This window comes from Dasypus novemcinctus, chromosome X (genome assembly GCF_030445035.2).
Source record: "Dasypus novemcinctus isolate mDasNov1 chromosome X, mDasNov1.1.hap2, whole genome shotgun sequence".
In the NCBI taxonomy this organism is placed as follows: Eukaryota; Metazoa; Chordata; class Mammalia; order Cingulata; family Dasypodidae; genus Dasypus; species Dasypus novemcinctus.
In genome coordinates this window covers 34,392,991-34,414,014 of record NC_080704.1, presented here as the reverse complement: position 1 = coordinate 34,414,014, position 21,024 = coordinate 34,392,991, and the positions used below count along the sequence as shown (strand labels likewise).

The following is a 21,024-nucleotide window of genomic DNA, read 5'->3' as shown; positions in this document are numbered from 1 at the left end:
TAATACCAAATGATTCCATTTCTAACAGCAGTAGTTTCAGAATAACTCAGAACTTGATTCATGCATGTTGCTGGTGAAAGCCAAGTGTGGCAGTTTGATATTTATGAATTTTAAAAAGAAATATAGATTATATTTGTAAACTGGTCTCTTCCTCTGGGCGTGAAAACCCTTTGATTGTATTAGAGTCAACTGAGATGTCTGATTAAATTATGTTAATATTAGGGCTTTGATTCAATCATGTCATTAGAGTGTTAGAGTGTTTAGACTCAGGATTGAGTGCCTGCCTCCTTGTTGGTCTGATAAAACAGACTCTCACACGTACGTAGAGACATAGAGAAGAACACAGAGGAAGTGAGACAGCTCATTAGACATGGCAGAGGCCCCAGAAGAAGAGAGATAAAACTCATAGTTTACAGCTGACCTTGTGAGTAGAACAGAGCAACTGAGCCCAGAAAGAAATGAGCCCCAGGGAGAGTCTTATGCAAGCCTACAGCTGATATCAGAAGAAGCTGGGACCAAGGAGCCTCAAGAGGGAAGAAGGAAGGCTAAACCTTCACAGACATCACCCACCATCTTGTTTCAACACATGGCCAGTGACTTTGAGTGAGAAAGTACCTCTTATGGTAGCTTGAGTTGGATTCTTTAGGGTCCTGTGAGTGTGAGCTTCTACCCCAAATAAATACCCTTTATAAAAGCCAATGGAGTTCTGGTACTTTGCATCAGCAACCCTTTGGCTAATACACCAAGTATTATTTTTTCATTAAAACACACAGGTTTCTACTATTGCATCCTTCTGAGAGAAGAATGTTCTGTAGTTTCAGTCACAAGCTCTTCACATATATACAGTTACATTTTAGCAAAATCTTCATTCATTCTGGCATTCTTGAAAATATTCATCAAAGATAGAAGATGATTCACCTTCATGTTCCTTTGGTCTTTAAATTCCAAATCTTCTCCATACTGAATGGCAAAATCAATATGCTGTAATACAATGTTCATGCTTTCTTTGACTTATTAAGGTAAAAATCGAACCATGCTGTAGTCATTAATCAGTCCACATACAGCATTAGACAATTTTTTGAATTTTGTGCTTCTTAAGCCACTTGTAGAATCTTCTGACAAAGTGTACACATCTAGATCTAGAAGATTTTCAATCTCTTTTTTAGCTTTCTTATCCAGAAGATCCTTTTTCATCTTGATGTTAACTTTCAGAATTTCTAGAGAGATCATTGCACTCAGGGCTGCTAAGATGCCAGAGAAAAACTTGAATGACTGCACAATAAACTGAGAATCAACAAGAAAAATACCACAGACTTGGAACTCCCACTGCTCCAGCTGCTCGATCAGCTGTTTCATCACAGGCTGGTAAGTGTACAACTCAATCTTACCTGGACAGTCAAAAGGGATGTAGTCATCTTCTGCATGGCCAAGACAGTTCTCCAACCAGTCAAAATGATTAGAAAAGTACTCCATGCAAAACACTAATCCTCCATTGGGACTGAAACATAGAGAGTCATCCTCAATCACATCATCCACCTCATTCAGTTCCCGTATGTCCGCCATCACCGAGTAATTGAAGTGTTCTGCTGCAGAATCGATTGACTGAGGGTTTTACAGTGCAGGACCATGGTGGCACAGTGGGTGTTCCGAAGTCCATGTCCCAAGCTCTGAGAAACACTGATAAAAGAAAATACATTTAATTTCCTGTGGGTGAAGGAGGGCCTGGTGTTCGGTATTAAGGTTCTTTCTGCTGCCTGCGGGGTGCATGACCAGCTGTGTATACGTAGATATTTCAACCCTCTAGGTTCCCAGGGACACCCCTAACACACCGTTGAGAATCTGACCACCAAGCTTCTCTGCCTGGGAGGCTTTTGAAGAATCTGTGAGGATCAGATATAGTAAATTTGTAACTGTAAATGAAAATTCTTAAGGGAATTTAATAGACTAAATTTGAGGTTAATTGTTTAGGGCATTTTAATCTCATAAATATGAGCTAATGAACACCAATCGAACAAGTATATATGATTATTTTAAATTTTAAGTTAAAAATTCTAGATCCGTAAACAGTTTAACAAGATTTGCAATTGAACTTAAATGCTTGAGAAAATCTGGGTTTTTAATTTTGTAACTTTACTAAAATATTCATTAAAACACATGCAGCCGTGAATCTGTTTTTTTGAGGGGATACCAAAAATGTACCAGATGTTTAAAAAATTCAGTAAAGTAAGATTCAGTTTGATGAACATTAATTTTTATATTTTTAGTTACATTGCAAGTTTCATAAGGACATGGGCTCTTTCTACAATATCCCCCATCCTCTTTTTATTTTTATTTTATTTTTTACAAAAAAATATGCAATTTTTATTTCGACAGATGCTCATGTGTTTCAAGTAGCAGACACTAACCATTTCCAAAGTGAAGTCTAGGAATAATTCACAGTTCTGAACCATGCTTTAGAAAAACATTTCCAGCAGCCCGTGCGGAATTTATTCCCATTTCATTTCTTCTGCTGCAAATTTTGACTGCTGTGAAAGGAGTACTTTCAGGAACACTGAGTACTTTGTAGGGCAGCTGTGGGTCCGATGTCAGCGTGGTGGCTCAGGTCCAAGCAGAGCCCCAAGGCCAGCCCCACAGCATGTCAACTTTCCTCCAGACCCCCTTCCCCATACTCTAATACCTATCACCTCCTATGAGAACATAAGAGATATTCAGTGTAGATATTTGTTGATACTGAGATTAGCCAAATGCTCAAATGACAATTATCACATTTTTTAGTGTATATTGGAGAAAACCAGTTCCACTAATGAGAGGTGTTCATTGAAAATCAGATTTGAGATGAAATTAAGACCACTTTGAAATCTTCCATGTAGGAGTCATAAAAGCGACATGTACAAGATTGGTAACAGCTCTGAAGAAGACTCTTCCTCCTCACCATTCTGAGGTGGTGAGTTTAAAAAAAAGATAAAATTAAGAAAGAAGAGACAACACAGGGCAGGAAGAGAAAAGAACTATTGCCTTGGATGGAAAATTTGAATAAATATTCCCTGAAGTTGTTTAAAATGCTGATGTATCTTAATATAGAAGGAGATGGAACAACAACCCTGAGTAGGTTGCTGAAGAAACTGAAACACTGAAAGGTTAAGCAACCTGACCAATGTCCCCAACTAGTAAGGGGCAGCACTGGGATTCAAATTCGAGCAGTCTACTCTTACCCATCTCTATATGTTATTGATAAGGGAGTCATTGAATAATGATTATAGGACAATGCTTTTCTAAATGCTAAGAATGCAGTACTGAATAAATCCAAGTCCCAGTCTTTAAAGAGCTTACATTCCAGTGGGATGGAAAGATAAAAGCAAAAAAACTAATACATATATAATGGCAGATGGCAGGAAACTCTGAAGAAAAATAAAGGAGGCTAAGGGTAAAGAGAGTAACAGGGTGGGAGAAAACAAGTTTACATAATTTGGTCATTAATAATTCCCTGAGGTTTTTATTTGGGGTGATAGAAAAGTTTTGGTAACAGATGGGGATGAATGTAGCACAATTTTGAACATAATTAACAGCACTGAAGTATATATTTGAATGTGGCTAAAAGGGGAAATTTTAGGTTGTATACATGTTACTAGAATATAAATTTTTAAAAATCCATGGAACTGCACCACACAAACCTTAAATTAAACCATGGACAACAGTTAATAGTTTTAAAAAAGAATTCTCTGAGGAGATAAGTGGAGATCTGAAAGAAGAAAAGAAGAGAGCCATGTGAAAATATGGGGATAAAGACATGCAGGTGGATGGAATCCCCAGTGCAACATCTTTGAAGTGAGAACAGGCAGAAAACGTTTCAGGAATTGCAAGGAGGTCAGTGTAGCTAAGGGAAAGTAAACAGGAAAAGGAGGAAGTAAAGTCTTAGAGGAGGCTAGGGATCAAATCACATAGGACTTACAGTTCATGGTAAAGATTTTATTTCAAAATTGTGACACATTTGTAGCCATTGGTTTGTGACTGTATATTTTATTTTATTTTATTTTATTTTATTTTATTTTTTTAATTAATTTTTTTTTATTGACTTTGTAATAATGTTACATTAAAAATATATATGTGAGGTCCCATTCATCCCCACCCCCCCCATCCCCCCCTCCCCCCCCAACAACACTCGTTTCCATCATCATGACACATCCATTGGATTTGGTAAGTACATCTTTGGGCACCTCTGCACCTTATAGACAATGGTCCACATCATGGCCCCCACTCTCCTCCATTCCATCCAGTGGGCCCTATGAGGATTTACAATGTCCGGTGATTACCTCTGAGGCACCATCCAGGGCAGCTCCATGTCCCAAAGACACCTCCATCTCTCATCTCCTCCTGCCCTTCCCCATACCCATCGTCCACCATGTCCACTTTTCCCAATTCCATGCCACCTCTTCTATGTGGACATGGGATTGGTTGTGTCCATTGCACCTCTATGTCAAGAGGAGGCTCAGATTCCACATGGATGCAGGATGCAGTCCTCCCATTTTCAGTTGTAATCACTCTAGGCTCCATGGTGTGGTGATTGTCCTTCTTCAACTCCATCTTAGCTGAGTGTGGTAAGTCCAATAAATCAGATTGTAGGTGCTGGAGTCTGTTGAGGCTCAGGACCTGGCTAATGTGACTGTATATTTTAAGGATAGTGCGTGATATTTATTAGCCAGTCAATAAATATCTGGAGAAAAGTCCAACAAGGATTGTGGAGTCAATGCCATGTGAGAACAAGGTAGGCTGATGCTGTGTTAGGAGCTGCAACAGTAAAGCAAGAGTTCTTGGAGGAATGTGGAAGTGTTTTACTGAGAAAATCAAAGACAATGATAGGAGAGTGTCAATTTATAAGTAAATTAATGATACATTTGTAAAGTATATTGCATTTCAACATAAATAACCAAAAGTGATAGAGCAGTTAAAAAGAATTATTTAGAAGTTGGTTTCAACAGAAGCTACTCATCCATAGATATAGTTAAGTGCTACTAAAATTACTTTCTTTGCTACTGCTGATTAAACTTCTCTTCAAAATTTCCTTTGTCTACCATTTTCCATTATTCTCTCTGTATTAGTTAGCCAAAGAGGTGTTGATGCAAAGTACCAGAAATCTGCTAGGTTTTATGAAGGTTTTTTATTTAGGGTAGAAGCCTACAGCTACCAGGTCCTAAAGAGTAAAACTCAAAGTACCATAAGAGGTACTTCCTCACCCAAAGTCGTTTGCCACTTGAGCAAGATGGCCGATGATGTCTGCGAGGTTTCAGCCTTCCTCTTCCTCTTCCTCTTAAATCTCCATGGTCCCAGCTTCTTCCAATCTCAGCTGTAAGCTGGGATAAGTCTTATCTCTCTTCCAGGGCTTGTTTCTCTCTGGGCTCAGCTTCAGCTGTAGACTATCAGGCTCATTCTCTTCCCAGGCCCTCTGCTGTGCCCATGGAGCTGTCTCTATTCCTGTGTGTTCTTTTGTGTATTTACTTCCCGGGGCTCCAGCATCAAAACTCAAAACTCTCTCTGCCATGTTGTTTTCTCAATGTCCTACTGATGTGACTGCATCAAAACCCTAATCATAATTTAATCAATTAAAAGTTGACCCCCTGAATTTAATACAATTTAACATGCTCAGAGGAACAGACCAGTTTACAAACACAGTCCAAATCTATTTTTGGAATTCATAAATACCAAACTTCTATATTCTCTATGTGATTTTAATCTCTCCTCTCTGATAAAAGTCTAGATTTCCTTCTAACCTAAATATGTAGAATTTTCTTTTCAGTGATGTTCGGTGGTGAACTATTCCTACTTCCCAAAGGCTATTTGTCACATTAGAGAGCAGGGACCTGACAGCTAAATGCCCTGCCCTCTGAGAGGCAGTCCCTCATAATGAATTGTCCTTCCCCAAATGTCAATAGTGCCCTGGTTGAAAGCACTACACATATTTAAGTTTCCTTTTAATTTATTAAGGAATATGGATTTTTGCACCTAATGAATTTCTAGAGATGAAGATTTCCTGCCCAACCTTTTTATAATTTCCCCACAGCCCATTTTAAGCTGCCTCACCTCAGTAGCTTTCTTCCTCTGTAGCAATAACAAAAAAGAGTGGCTTTTCTAAATTAGATTATAGGAATAATATTATTGGAAGTATTTGCTTGATCTGATTGAATTGAATGGCCATTTTAATCTTTGCATATATTATACAGTTCCATATAGAAAGGTAAATCTACCTATTTGAAAAGGTCAAGCAATTATTTACCATGTGATTCCATCATAGGCAATATGTTTTCATCCAAAATGAAGGATTCAGGCACATTGCTATTGTCACATTAGAGAGAGTTAAGTGTGTGTCCATTTGTTTTTTTGTTTTTGTTTTTAAAGATTTATTTATTTTATTTATTTCTCTCCCCTTCCCCTCCACCCCAATTTTCTGTTCTGTGTCTATTTGCTGCATCATCTTCTTTGTCTGCTTCTGTTGTTGTCAGCAGCATGGGAATCTGTGTTTCTTTTTGTTGCGTCATCTTGTTGTGTCATCCCTCCGCGTGTGCGGTGCCATTCCTGGGCAGGCTGCACTTTCTTTTGCCCTGGGTGGCTCTCCTTACAGGGTGCACTCCTTGCGTGTGGGGCTCCCCTATGTGGGGACACCCCTGCATGGCCCGGCACTCCTTGCGCACATCAGCACTGCGTGTGGGCTAGCTCCACATTGGTCAAGGAGGCCTGGGGTTTGAACTGCAGACCTCCCATGTGGTAGATGTACGCCCTAACCACTGGGCCAAGTCCGCTTCCCATACCATTTGTTTTTTAATGCCTGTGGTTTTGTGCTTCCTATCTGATTAATTTGTAATTAGAACAGTTTGGCAGGCAGGAAATGCATGACTAGACAAATTCCATATAGGGATTAATCTTCAACATCTTCCAGCCTGTAACCATTAACATAAGCAGCCAGCATGGCTCCTTCAAGTTACACAATTTACAGGCCATAATGGGTACTCATTTCACTTATTAAAATGCAGAAGAACCATTCATGAGCATATTTTCTTGACTTGGATTATTTTTTTCTTTCAAAAGTTGCCAGTGACAGCCAAAGTAATTTATGGAGAAATATTTTGTACCAATGGAAGTAACAAGGCTGAAATGTAGCTGAATATATTCCTATTTGGTAGATACCTCAACAGTGCCTTTTATTTGTATGGGGCTTTACAATTTAGAAAGCACTTTCACCCACATTGGCTCATTTGCTTCTCATTATAGCCCTGTAAGCTAGGCAGGGCAAATGTCATTGCTACCAAATATTGTTTTGAAGAGGTGATGTACAACTGATGTACAAGCAGGTTAATTGATTTCCCAGAGGTCATCTGGATAGTAAAGTTGAACTCAAAATCGGATTTTCTGATTCTCAACCCATTCCCTTTTATGTTTCCAGATTTTGTCACTGAAAGAAAGAAAACTGGGGATAGAAGCCCTCTCTATTCTGTATTTGCAACTTCCATGAGTTTGTATGCACTCAAGACTTTAGATTACTTGATTACTTGTACCTTACCCAAGTGAGTAAAAGATATTTAAGTAAACTTCTTTCTCACTGTGATTTGACCATTTAATACCTTTAGTTCTATTTTAAATAAATTTGAAAGCCCACTAGGACATAGTTCAGGAAATACAAAGGACCTTCCAAAGTTTTGTTATCTGAGGAATTTTTTAAAAAGCAATCTTTAAAAGTTAATAATTTCAGATGGGTTGACAAACTAAAAGCCTAGTGTATTAGTCAGCCAAAGGAGTGCTGATGCAAAGTACCAGAAATCTGTTGCCTTTTATAAAAGGTATTTATTTGGGGTAAAAACTTACAGTTACAAGACCCTAAAGAGTCCAGCACAAGGCTGCTTTCTCACCAAAGTCAGTTGCCATGTGTTGAAGCAAGATGGCAGATATCTCTGCCTGGTCTCTCCTTCCTTCTTCTTAAGGCTCTGGGCCCCAGTTTCTTCCAATCTCAGCTGCAGTTTGGCATAGGACTAGTCTCTCAGGGTCTCCTACATCAGTCTGGCATAGGGCTTGTTTCTTTCCAGGCTTCCTTAATTGCTCAGCTGCAAACTATCAGGAAAATGGCTTGGCTCTCCTCCTGGGCCTTTAGCTATTTGAGCCTTCTCCTTTCTGTCACATGGAAGGACCAAAATGACCAAGTTCTCTCCCCTTCCATGTGTCTTCTTGAGTGAGTGTCCATTTATATTAGCCCACCAAGGGGGCGGGGACTCAACCCTGAGTCACCCCCTACTGACATAGTCAAATCAAAGCTGTAATCTTAACAGGTAATTTAATCAAGGCATGTCAGCTGAATTTAATACAATCAGAGGGTCTCATACACAGAGGAATAGATTAGTTTACAAACATAATCCTTCTCTTTTTGGGGGGTTAATAAATAATCTCAAACTGCCACAGCTAGCAATAGTCTGCAGCATGTTTCTCTGGTTGGTAAAGGAAGGTCTACAGGAAAGATGGCCTCATATTCAATACAAGTCAGTCAATTCATTAAACAACACAGCAATGAAACAAAGTTATTTTCCCCCAATTTATGGTTAGTGTTTTGTTCCCTCATTTTTTCCAGCTGGCAGTTTTGACATCTTAGACAACCCATCAACTATAAATATAGAGTTTGGAGCCATTAGTTAGAAATACTCCATTACAGCATACCAGATTTAATTCCTTTGGGTAATGGGAAAACATACCTGTTTCCCTTGAAAATGAATATTAGTTTCTAAGCTTGGGACTCTTAATATGTAAAAAACAGACACAATTTAAAATTTAAAGAAACATATTTTTAAAAAGTATACCAAGGTACCTGAGGAATGAAGACACAGCAAAAGGGCAAGGACAGGTATAATTTTAAAAATGAGCAGCTTAGAATGATGTTTAATTTTTCTGGATATTAAAACATGGGTTTTATTAGCAATAAAATTTCAGAAGAGGGCATTACCCAGGGAAATTATTGACCACGTGAAGTTAATGGACCTCTCCCTTGCCTTGGGCTATGAAACCTTTTAGCTAGTCATCCATCAATCTCAGGAAAATGGCTATGCCAAAGTCATTAATGTGTAAGAAAATTGAGAAAAAAGTGACATAAGACCAAAAAACAGACAAAAAGCATGCAAACTTTACATCTATTTACATCTAAGGAGTCATCACTAAGATTTTTTACAGAAGTGTTCTATTAAACTAGTATAAGTGGTTATTAATAGATACATAAATATTCTCACAATAGCTTTCTTCTTTTATACATTTGAGAACTACACCAATTCGGAAAAAAATTATTCAAAGGGAAATAACTTCTTAAAATCACTTTAGCAACATACAAATTAAATTTTTTAGGCTAAATTAATCCTATGAAATGCTCAGCTGTCTGGCAGGGCAGGGAAAGGGGAAGCGAGTAAGGTTGCAAGAGAGAGGAAGAGGACTTGGGAAAGAAAGGCAGCACTTGGTAAAGGAGGAAATGGCAACCTGGGTGCATACTCTAGCCAGAGTCATATTAGAGCAGTTTCCCTATCACTATGGTGTTTAAATAGTGTGATATGACATTAGGATCTGAAGAGGCTAATCCTGCCTTGCCTACTACATTTTCTGGATCTACATGATCTGTGTTTGTTTTTAATAAATGATTAAATGTTTCACTTTGACACACTGTGTTGAGGACATAAAAATGCATGACACCAACATTTTCACATTATTTATTCAGATAAGCCTGAACATTCCAAATGACAACTTTTAGAACATTTCCAAAGTAATTTGTTGTTTCTCATGTTTTCCAGTCACTAGTTTATGTTGGATGAAAAAAAATTAACCTAATAAAATTTCTCTCTTATTATTTTGCAAAAATAAAAGACAGAATGGTTGATGGTTAAAGTTCAATCATAGCCTTTGAAAAAAATGCTTTTTATTTTCACTGAGCAAAGGCCCAAAAGGAAAGGGCTCATTTAAAGTAAAAATAACAGCTAAACAACCAACATTTATCGTCAGTTTACAATGGACTCATGACTGTGCTGTGGCATATTGAAGGCATCCAAAGCCTGATGCTTGCTCTTGGGCAGCTCACAGTATTGTTTTGGTAAGCATGAATAGCATACATAAAGTAATTGTGGCAGTATTGGGAATTGTATGATATACTATAAAAATTGGTAGGAGAGGGAGTTCCATAAAGACAGAGGAGATAGGACTCATGTTGATCTGGAAGATGGGTGGAATTTGAAGAGGAAATGAGAAAGGGAATCCTGAGAAAAAGCGAGGAAGAACAAAAGCACAAGCATGTTACGTAAGTTTAGAGAAGTAAATCTGGGAAGCCTAAAGGAGCACATGATAATGCTTAGAAGCAGACATTCTGAAGTTATGCTAGACCTCTGCCAAATACTGGCCATTTCTGATCTTTGCAAGATTGCCCACCCTGAGCCTCAGTTCTCCCATCTGTAAAGTTATATGTTTGTCAAGGGTTAAATACAAACACATGAGCTTGTAAATGTTAGTATAATTATTGTGAGTATGGAAAACCTGGCATTGGAATGGACGTACATAGACATTTTTTTTTTTGAGCAGGAAAGTAACATAATTTCAGGAGTCCTTAGGAAAAATTACTCCAGTTAATAATAGTTAAGACAAACTGGCTTAGTGGAGACTAAATTTAGGAAGGCTAGCCATGAAACTACTGTAAAAGTCTCAGGCCGACATGTCAAATTACAGATTTTGGTGATGGCAAAAGAATGGTGAGGAGGGGGATGGATTCTAAGTTCTAGGATGCTTGCTGACATTTTGGATCTCCTCATTATGGACGTTTTAATAGCATAGGAAATCTACCTTGTACAAAGACTATACTTAAAAGTAGATGGATTGATATCCTCTTTGGTGCTATGAATTGATGATACTATTCTATTCTTAGATTGTGAGTCATAATTCAAATAAAATAACTACATTTAATTAAGTTCTGTATATAAAACATTATAGGCACTAGCTTGCACAATCCACAAAGAAATGATATTTTCTATTCTGAGTGAGCAGTCAGCACTTAATTCATGTCAACACACACACAGTTTGCAATAGTATCCACAGCTCCAAAAATTAGTAGTTAATGTGAAAGACCAAATTTTAATTAATCAGAAAACATTTAATGGTATGGTATAATGCATACTACTATTAACAATGAATAATTTTCCTTTGTTTTGTTGAGCATTCAAGCAGCTGAAAACATTTCACTACTCATCAGTGGTCATCCAGTACATCAGTTACTGTCAAAAGAAATTACAGAATGCAGTGATCGTCTGCCTTCATAGAAATAAGCAATTGTGAAGAACATTTAAAAGGAATACCCAATATCATACTCAATAATGAAATCCCTTTAGATATTTAAGTACAATTAACCACATTACAGAATATTTGCCTTCTAGTTCCCTTTTATCACTTGCAGCTTAGTTCACCTGTATAAAATGCAATGGTTAATTATGGTAAATTTAGGTTTCTATTCTTCTGTTTTTTAGGGTTTTTTTTTTTGGTATAGAAGTTGTGGGTTTACAGAACAATCATTCATAAAATACGGAATTCCCATATAGATTTGGGCTTTTGAGTCTTAAAAATATATTGGACTTGGAATCAGAAGACTTGTGTTCAAGTTCTGGCTCCACCATTTTCTTCCTGTATGATTGTGTGGTTGAGAGTTTTGTGTTTCCCACAAAGAAAATCTTATATATTTAAGGGTTCTGGGTCAACTTTGTCTCATGAAGACCACCTATACCCTTGAAAAGTCCCTCATTCCCTCTACTTGAAGATCTAGGTATTTACCTCATTTCCTCTTTTAGGATTCTCTTTCCCCCCACATTTTATAGATCTCTTGTTCAATATTTTTGAGCAAGAATACTCAGACATGCAGGATTTTCCTTAGATTCACATTCAGAATTATTGCAAATATTCAGTCACAAGCATTTAACAATCACCCACCTGCCATCTTAGTTTGCCAGAGCCTGCTGTTACAAAGTACCAGACTCATTGGCTTAAAACAATAAAAATGTATTGACTTACAGTTCTGGAGGTTAGAAGTACAAATCAAGGTGTCATCAGGGCCATGTTTCCTCTGATGTCTTGTAGGATTCTGGTGATGACTGTCAATCCATAATGTTCCTTCACTTGTGACGTAATTCAGTCTCTACTTCTATCGCCTAGCCATCATTCTCGCTCTATGTCTGTCTTCCTATGTTCAAATTTCACTTGCTTATAAGGAAACCAGTCATATTGGACTAGGACCAACCTTAGTCCACTTTGGCCTCATCTTAACTAATAACAGTTTCAAAGGTCCTATTTACAAATCAATTTGCATTCATAGGATTGGGGATTAGGGCTTGAATTCAATCTGTAACACCCATGATGGACTAAACACTGTGTTAGATGCTGGGGATTCAACATCAAATAAGATAGGACTCCACTTCTTAAAGAATGTATATTCTAAGGGAGAGAAAAAGGCATGTAAAATGTGGATAATAAAGATATAGGAGTTATGACAGAAGGATGTTCTGGGAAGATGAGAAGTGATGGAGAGGGAATGGTTGCTTAGCTGCATCTTGATTAATCAGAAATTAGGTGTTGCTTAGGAGGAGGAATCAGATTTTAAAGGACCTTGTAAGGAATATGGATTTTATTCTTTAGGAAGTAGGTTTTAAGAAAATATTCCTGTCATTCTAGGTTTGGCTTCACCCCTCCATCAATCACCCCACCCATTGTAAGCTTGCTTTGTGTCCTAGAGGTAGTGTGGGTGGAAATGCTGGGTCCTGTGCAATTCATAATGCTGGCTCTTTTACCCTTTGGCTTCTCTTTGGATTTGGCCAATGGATGGGAAATTCTAGTAAGAGATCATTGGGCATGAGGTGTGTGTGTGTGTTTGTGTGTGTATATGTGTGTGTGTGTGAGAGAGACAGACACACAGAAAGACAGACAGAGACAAAGAAAACAGGGAACATCTATACCTCCTCTTCTTTGTGCCATGGTCCTGATAGAAGTTAAATTTCTATATGACAATATGCCTCTCAGGCTGCCTTTCGCCGTTGGCTTCAGTTCTCACCTGGTTCCAGTAGGTCTAGAGATGGTAATAGCTTTCTGATGTTGTTGTTTGTTCCTGGGTACCTCAACATCCCTCACTGGCTCCCTTAACCCTTTCACATGCTGTAGAGTCCCTTCACTAAATTCTGTTCCCTGTCAGAGCTTACTGACATGCCCCCTGTTGCTTACTGGAAGTCTGACTGACAGTGGATATAACTCATCATATCTGTATTTTAGAAAGATAATTATGGCTGTAGCGAGAGAAGACTCAAGTGGGAAAGAGTGGATGGAGGGAGTCCAGTTAGGACACTATGGCAAGATTTCAGTAAGATGACAGTAGAAATGACAAGGAAGGAATGGAGAGGAGAAGGGCAGAGAATTGTGTATGAGGAGAAACACAAAGTATGGAGTCAAGGATGATTCTGTTTTCTTGTCCTGATGCATTTGGGTGATGTTATCCAGTTAACTAGGGCAGGTAGGAAGTATATGGGGGTGGCAGAAATTATTTCAATTTGAATATATTGATTTTGTAATGCCTACACTATATCCATGTGGGAAGTAGGATATATTGGTATGGAGGCGAATGTTAAGGTTAGAACTAGATAAATTGGAGTTACAGGAAAAGTTCTAGGCCTGAGATAAAAAATTAGGGAGTGAAGTAGCATAAATGTGGTGACTGAAGCCAGGTTGAAAATAAAATCACCCAAAAATAATATGTCCAGTGAGAAAATAAGTAGCCAAGAGTTAGTGAAAACAATTTTTAAGGTTCAGAGAGAGGAAGAAAAGCCAATAAAAGAGGACTAAGAATTGGTTGGTAGTGAAAGATACCACAGATAGCTCTACTGAAAAAGGATTGTGGGTCACTGGTGACCTTTGCCCACAGCAGAATAGGTGAATGGGGCAGAAATCTGAATAAAATCACTTCAAGAATGAATCAAAATTTCTTTTAAGAATTTTATCTCTGGGGAGAAGCCATGTATGAGGCCTATAGGTATTTTAAAGACCAAATCTGAGCAATGGTACCTAGGCAGACCATTCTTTTCTTATCAAATTGAAAGAAAAATAGGTAAAAGGGAACTTTTAAGTCCCCTGAGAATTAGTAATTAATTACTATAGCAGAAAAAACTGTAAACGGGAAGGATATTGAGTGGACAAGACTCATCATTTATTTTATTTAAATAAAGTTGTTTTCTCAATAACAAGAATTCATGACATGATATGTTTTTCCTTCTTTAGACTTTTAAAGAATTCCTTTTGTTTTGAGTTGCAATCCTCATTTCATTAGTTCTTATTTTTTCCAGACTAATTTTTCAATATTACATCTTGCTTATATAATTCAACATTCCTACCATTTCTTTGAATTGCATTTTAAAAATGAATTTTCAACTGTATTTCACGTGCAGTTTATACACAAACACAGACATACAGCAATAATCAAAAAGAAACCTTTCTATCATAGCAGTTTGTCCATTTACCATAAATGAATGTAAGTGCAGAAATATGGATAAAACTGTCAACTTTCTGATAAGGGTTGTCCTACTTGTGAGACAAGATAACCACATTAGAATAGCTGCAAGTTCAAAATTTATCACATTAAAGAGAAGACATTGCAGGCTGCTGCATAGACTGGATCATTTATAAAGAGTGTGACTGAGTGGGAGAGAGAGAAATCCTGTCAAACTTGCCTCCTATATTACACATTGCCATTCTGTCAAGTCAAATCTAATATAAATGAATCACATTAATCAGAAAATGTGAATTTTTACATGACAAGCTAAAGGGGCATGCCATTTCCAATTAGATTAGTGATCTAAAATTAGCTACTGACACAAGCAAGTATACATGGTCAATTTGCCTGCTTGAAACTGAAAATTAAATAAGACATATTGGATAATAGATAGCTCTAGAGGAGACATGCAGCTGTAATTCACTCATGTTGCTCAGTTGATGTCACAAACCACCAAAGAATATTCAATCTTGTGCTTATTTTAAGATGGTTGGATTCAACTCAAGAAAATACGTGTATCAGTTGTCCATTGATTTGGTTCTACAAATACTAGGGGATAAGAGCAGAGAGGACATTCACTGTTGTTTCAGTAGGAAAGTAAATTGAGATTGGCAAAGGAGAATGTTTCATTGCCAGATCAATATCTCATTATCAATATATATCAGTACATTTGAAATGGAGAAGCACATCTTTATACAAAGGTGCTTAAGTTTTCTCTGCCTTACTTTATTCAGTTTCACACTGTACAATATACCCACCTCACTCATCTCACAGGTTGTTGTCAGTCTTTTTCAAAATAATGTACATAAATGAGTTTTGAAGAAGTAGAAGTACTTTTCATGCTACTACCATTATTGTTACTTGAAAACTTACTAAGACTCATTTTTGTAAAGTTTATCTTGTAAATTGTGTGTATTTGCATTTCCTATATATCTGGTGAGACAAGAATATACCATTAATGAAGTCATGTAGCAGAGTTTCTGTCAGTTGTTCTAATATGAATATATTAGCTTTCCAAAGGCTGCCAATGCAACATACCAGAAATGAGTTGGCTTTTATAATGGGAAATTTATTAGGGATAAAAGCTTACAGTTCCAAGTCTGCCAAAATGTCCAAATCAAGGCACCGTCAGAGATGCTTTCTCACTAAAGTCAGCTAGTAGTGATCCTGGCATCTTGCCATGGGCAAGGCAAAATGGCCCCTGATCTCTGCTGAGGTCCCTGCCTTCCCCTCAAGGCTCACCATGTCCAGGAGCTCAGCTGTGAGTGATCAGGCATGAGACAGCGCTGGTGAGGATGTGGAGCAAATAGAACTCTCATACATTGCTGCTGTGAGTGTAAGTTGATACAACCACTTTGGAAAAGTGTTTGGCACTATGACAGGACCTAACCATAATTTTGACCCTATAACCTAACAAATGTACTCTTAGATCTATTCCCAAGAGAATGAGTGGAAACTCAGGTACAATAATGTTCCTAGTGGTTTTATTCATAATAGTCCCAAACTGAAAACAACCCAAATGTTCATCAAGCATAAAAAGAATAAACCATATTATATTCATTTAGTGGAATTCTACTGTGAAAGAAAAAAAAAGAATGAGCAGCAGCTGAATTCAACAACATGGATTATTGTTGCATATGTAATGATGAGCTAAAAACCCAGACACCATAAAAAATATTCTATATGATGCTATTTATATGACATTCAATAATGGGAAAAATTAATTAATGGGTCAGAAGTTAGAATAGTGATTATCTCTGGGCATATGGTACAAGTGGGAAGGGCATGAGGTGGTGTGTTAGAAATGCTCTATATCTTGACCTGAGTGGTAGTTACCCCAGTGTGTTTGTGTGTGTGTAAAAGTTCATAGAGTTCTAAAATTAAGATACGTGCATTTTACCATATATCTTATATTTCAATACTTTTAAAAGAATGAGAAAATATGTTAAATCACATATTTAAAGAAAAAAAGTTGAATTTTTGACAAAGTGCAGAATATTAACAAAGATATTGACATTTCCAACAATATCACTGAGCCACATTCAGATCAGTAATCAAAATAAGGCAGTATAGTTTTAATATTTCTGTTGTGTATGACTGTTCCATCTTGTCACACAATTCCTCGCCCTCCCAAAAGCTTCAGCAATTTAGATAGGCTTTCCAAGTACGTCTGATGTCCTTGAAACATTTTAGTTCCCATTCTGCATCATTTCAAAAATATCTTGGAGGCAGTGTAGCTCAAGTGGTTGAGGGCTGGTGTACCACATATGAGGTCCCGGGTACAATTCCCAGCCCTGGAACCTAAAAAAAAAACTTGCACATTTTATTGATGAGCATACTGATCTCTCTCCAAACATATTCTTATGTGTGTGCATGTATTCAATTACTTAAACCTGTGCAACTACTTGTAGGATCGCTGAATGAAAAAAGGAAGCTATAAACAGATTAACAAAGTGGAGCATTCTCGTTGTATAATGGAGGCCTGATCCTACTAGGACAGTTAATGTCCAAATGTTTAATAAGGAAGTTTAATCTGTAGATGGTATTAATTGTTTGTCTCCATATGTACCATTGACTTGAAATGAACTGATGACTTGAAAACATCAAAATAATGCATACTGAGACTTCTAAAGTATAGGTCATTCCTCGAGTTCTAAAATAAAATATATTATCAAGAGATTAACCCTCAGCTGTGATAGCACTGAATACCAAATGACAGGGCAAAATAAAATCAAGAGCCCTTTTAAATGCTGAATGTTTATGGGCAGGGTTCCCTACTTTACTCAGTTCATTAATATTATGTTTGGAATTCTGTTAAGGGATTTCTCTTAAGAGGGGGATTTCTGTATTTCACATAACTTTTACTCTGTTTCATCATGGACACATTAAGTCCCTATTGCCCATCCTCTAAACATTTTAAAATTCAGTTGCACACGTAAAATATTAAGCCTAGAGCTGTAGATGTTTAAAGTAGCAGTGGTTCTTCACATTGCTTATAGATAACTAGTGTTTGGGACATCTAGAATGAGGAGGGATTTGACAAAGAAATTCAGTGGAGGGACTTCCGGCAAGATGGTGGCTGAGTGAGCTTGCCTTGCCGTCTCTCCTGGGAAGAGGCAGCTGGGCACCGCTCGAGGTTCTCCGGGACCAGGCTTTTTCAGGATTTTTTCAGGGCAGGAAGGGTCTGGACATCGATTTGGTGGGAAGGTAACGGAAAGGACTGGTCTATAAGATATAATTTGGGACTTTTCAGGAGGGGGAGGCAAGATGGCGGCTGAGTGAACTTCCCGGTTACTAGCTACTGGGGGGAATCGGCTGGGAGGCATCGGAGACTCTTTGGGACCGGCTGTTTCGGGATTTTTCCTGGTCCGGAGGTGTCTGGACATCGATTTGGAGGGAAGGTAACAGAGAGGATCCATCTGTGAAATATACACGGAGATCCCAGCTACGTGTGGAGGACTCCCTCCTTGGGTAGGCGGAGCCGAGGCAGCTAGCACCGCGGCGGGTGGCGGGCGGGAGAGCCGAGCCGCGCTGTGACGCGGCGGGCGGCGGGCGAAGGAGACAAGCCCAGCCGAGCCTAGCCGTGCCGCGGCGGGCGGCGGGCGGGAGAGGCGAGCCGCGCTGCGCCGCAGCGGCGGGCAGTGGGCGGGGAAGCCGAGTCCGGCCGAGCCCGGCTGAGCCGCAGCGGGCGGGGGGGCCGAGCCCAGCCACGCCGCGCCGGGCGGTGGGCGGGAAAGCCGAGCTCAGCCGAGCCCAGCCGAGCCGCGGCGGGCGGCGGGAGGGGGACCGGAGCCCAACTGAGCCCAGCCGAGCCTGGCGGCGGGGTTTCTGTTCTTTGTTTTTGTTTTTGTTTTTGTTTTTTAATTTTATTTTTATTTTTTATTTTTTGTTGTTGTTGTTCTTGTTGTTCTTTTTTTTTTTCAATCCTCTCTTTCTTGTCCCCAATATTCTTCTTATACTATTTTACCTTAACAATACAATAGGTCCTACAGGAAATACCTCACATTTGCTGGGTTTCCTCACCCTCCACTGCCTCATTTCTCTGTGAATAGATTTAGCCTATCTACACTATCCCCTTTCCCCTACAACTTGATATCCTCCACCATCTGCTATCTCTCCTATATTCCATCTCCCTTTCTTTGATCCACAAAGTGTCTAACTCTTAATTTCTAATACCTTTGTTTAGTTTTCCATCTGGTATTCGTCCCTGAAACTATTACCTTTCTTTTCTCTTTCCCTCTCTCATGAAAACAATAGCCTCTTAGTACGTACCACATTCCTCCCATATTCAGTCGTCTACCTCATTATAGGTACTTTCCTACTACTATAACTCTACACAATTTACATGATCTAACCTCCATCCTCCCAGAACTCATATTGTTGCTTTGTAAACATATATCACCAATACTACTTCACACTTCTTCCTTCCTTACACAATTGACTTTCCCCAGCACTAATACTTTCCTTTAAATTGAGCTTAACTAGCAATAAGAAATTGGAATAAGAAGAACAAAGTGACAAAGAGAAGATATAACACTTACGCAAAAACAACAGCTAATTAATCTCCAAGACTAGACAAAGAAGCTAAGGAACTGATTAAATCCGTCAAGAAAAAATGTTGACAAGACAGTAACAAAAATCTACAAACCAAACCAGTAATCAGGAAAACATGGCTGAATCCAATCAACAAACTGAAAATCAGGAAGGGGGGCAGGACTTCGCACAAGCAATGAAAGATCTCAGAACATTTATCACCGACAAATTTGATGAAGTAATGAAAGAGGTTAACAGCGTGAAGACAACACTTGGAGGGGAAATTGCAGACATGCGCAAAAAAATAACAGATATGATGGAAATGAACACCACAATTCAAGAAATCAAAAATACACTTGCAGCAAATATCAGCAAACTAGAAGAGGCAGAGCAGAGAATTAGTGATGTGGAAGACAGTGCATTGGAAATCAAACAGATAGTAGAAGTGGTCAATAAAAAGGTAGAAAAAATCCAGATAGGACTTAGGGACCTGAATGATAACGCAAAACGCTCAAACATACGTATTATAGGCATTCCAGAAGGAGAAGAGAAGGGAAAGGGGTCAGAAGGAGTGTTGCAGGAAATAATGAATGAAAACTTCCCAAATCTACTGAAAGAGACAGATGTACATATCCAAGAAGCACAGCGCACTCCACTGGTCATAAACCCCAACAGGCCCATCCCAAGACATATACTTGTCAAATTATCCAATACTCAAGACAAAGAAAAAATTCTAAAAGCAGCAAGAGAAAAGAAAACCATCACATACAAGGGAAACTCCATAAGATTAAGTGCTGATTTCTCATCTGAAACGATGGAGGCAAGAAGGCAGTGGTATGATATAGTCAAGGTACTAAAGGAAAAAAATCTCCAACCAAGAATACTCTATCCAGCTAAACTAGCATTCAAAAATGATGGAGAGTTCAAAATATTCACAGATAAACAGAAACTGAAAGAGTATATCAACAAGAAACCTCCTCTTCAAGAAATTCTTAAGGGAATTCTGCAGGAAGAAAGGAAAAAACAGGACAGTCAGAGATGGAGGAGAGTGTAAAAGCAACAAGAAAGACAAAAATAGAAGGGGAAAATAAAATAATACAAACAAAATATAACAAACACAAATCCAACCAAAATATGGCTACCATAAATAACTCTCTAAACGTAATAACACTGAATGTCAACGGATTAAACTCACCTATCAAAAGATTCAGACTGGGACACTGGATAAGGAAATACGACCCATCTATATGTTGCCTACAAGAGACACATCTTAGACCCAGAGACTCATGGAGGTTGAAAGTGAATTGCTGGAAAACAATCATACAAGCAAACAACAACCAAAAAAAGGCAGGAGTAGCTATATTAATATCAGACAAAATAGACTTTAAATGCGAAACAATTGTGAGAGACAAAGAAGGATACTATATTTTAGTGAAAGGGACAATTTGTCAAGAAGATCGAACAATCATAAATATTTATGCTCCTAACAAGGGCGCCTCTAAATATGTGAGGCAAACGCTGGAAAAACTAAGTGAAAGAATAGATGCATCTACAATTATAGTGGGGGATTTTAATACACCACTATCAACTCTGGACAGAACATCTCAAAAAAGAATCACTAAAGAAACAAAACATTTGAACAGTATATTAGAAGAGCTGGATCTAATAGACATATATAGATCATTACACCCAAACACAGCAGGATATACATTTTTCTCAAGCGCACATGGAACATTCTCCAAGATTGACCATATGCTAGGCCACAAAGAAAGGCTTAATGAATTCAGAAAGATCGAAATCATACAAAACAATATCTCTGACCACAGTGGAGTCAAGCTGGAAATTTGCAAGGGACAGAGACCCAGACTTCACACAACAATTTGGAAATTAAACAGCACACTCTTAGAAAAACAGTGGGT

The 21,024-nt window shown here is 38.3% G+C and overlaps 1 pseudogene; it reads right to left on the bottom strand.

Moving 5' to 3' along the window:
• Positions 1-865: 865 nt before the first annotated feature.
• LOC101420761 (GPN-loop GTPase 3-like) lies at positions 866-2,450 on the bottom strand (annotated as a pseudogene).
• Between the last annotated feature and the right edge of the window lie 18,574 nt (positions 2,451-21,024).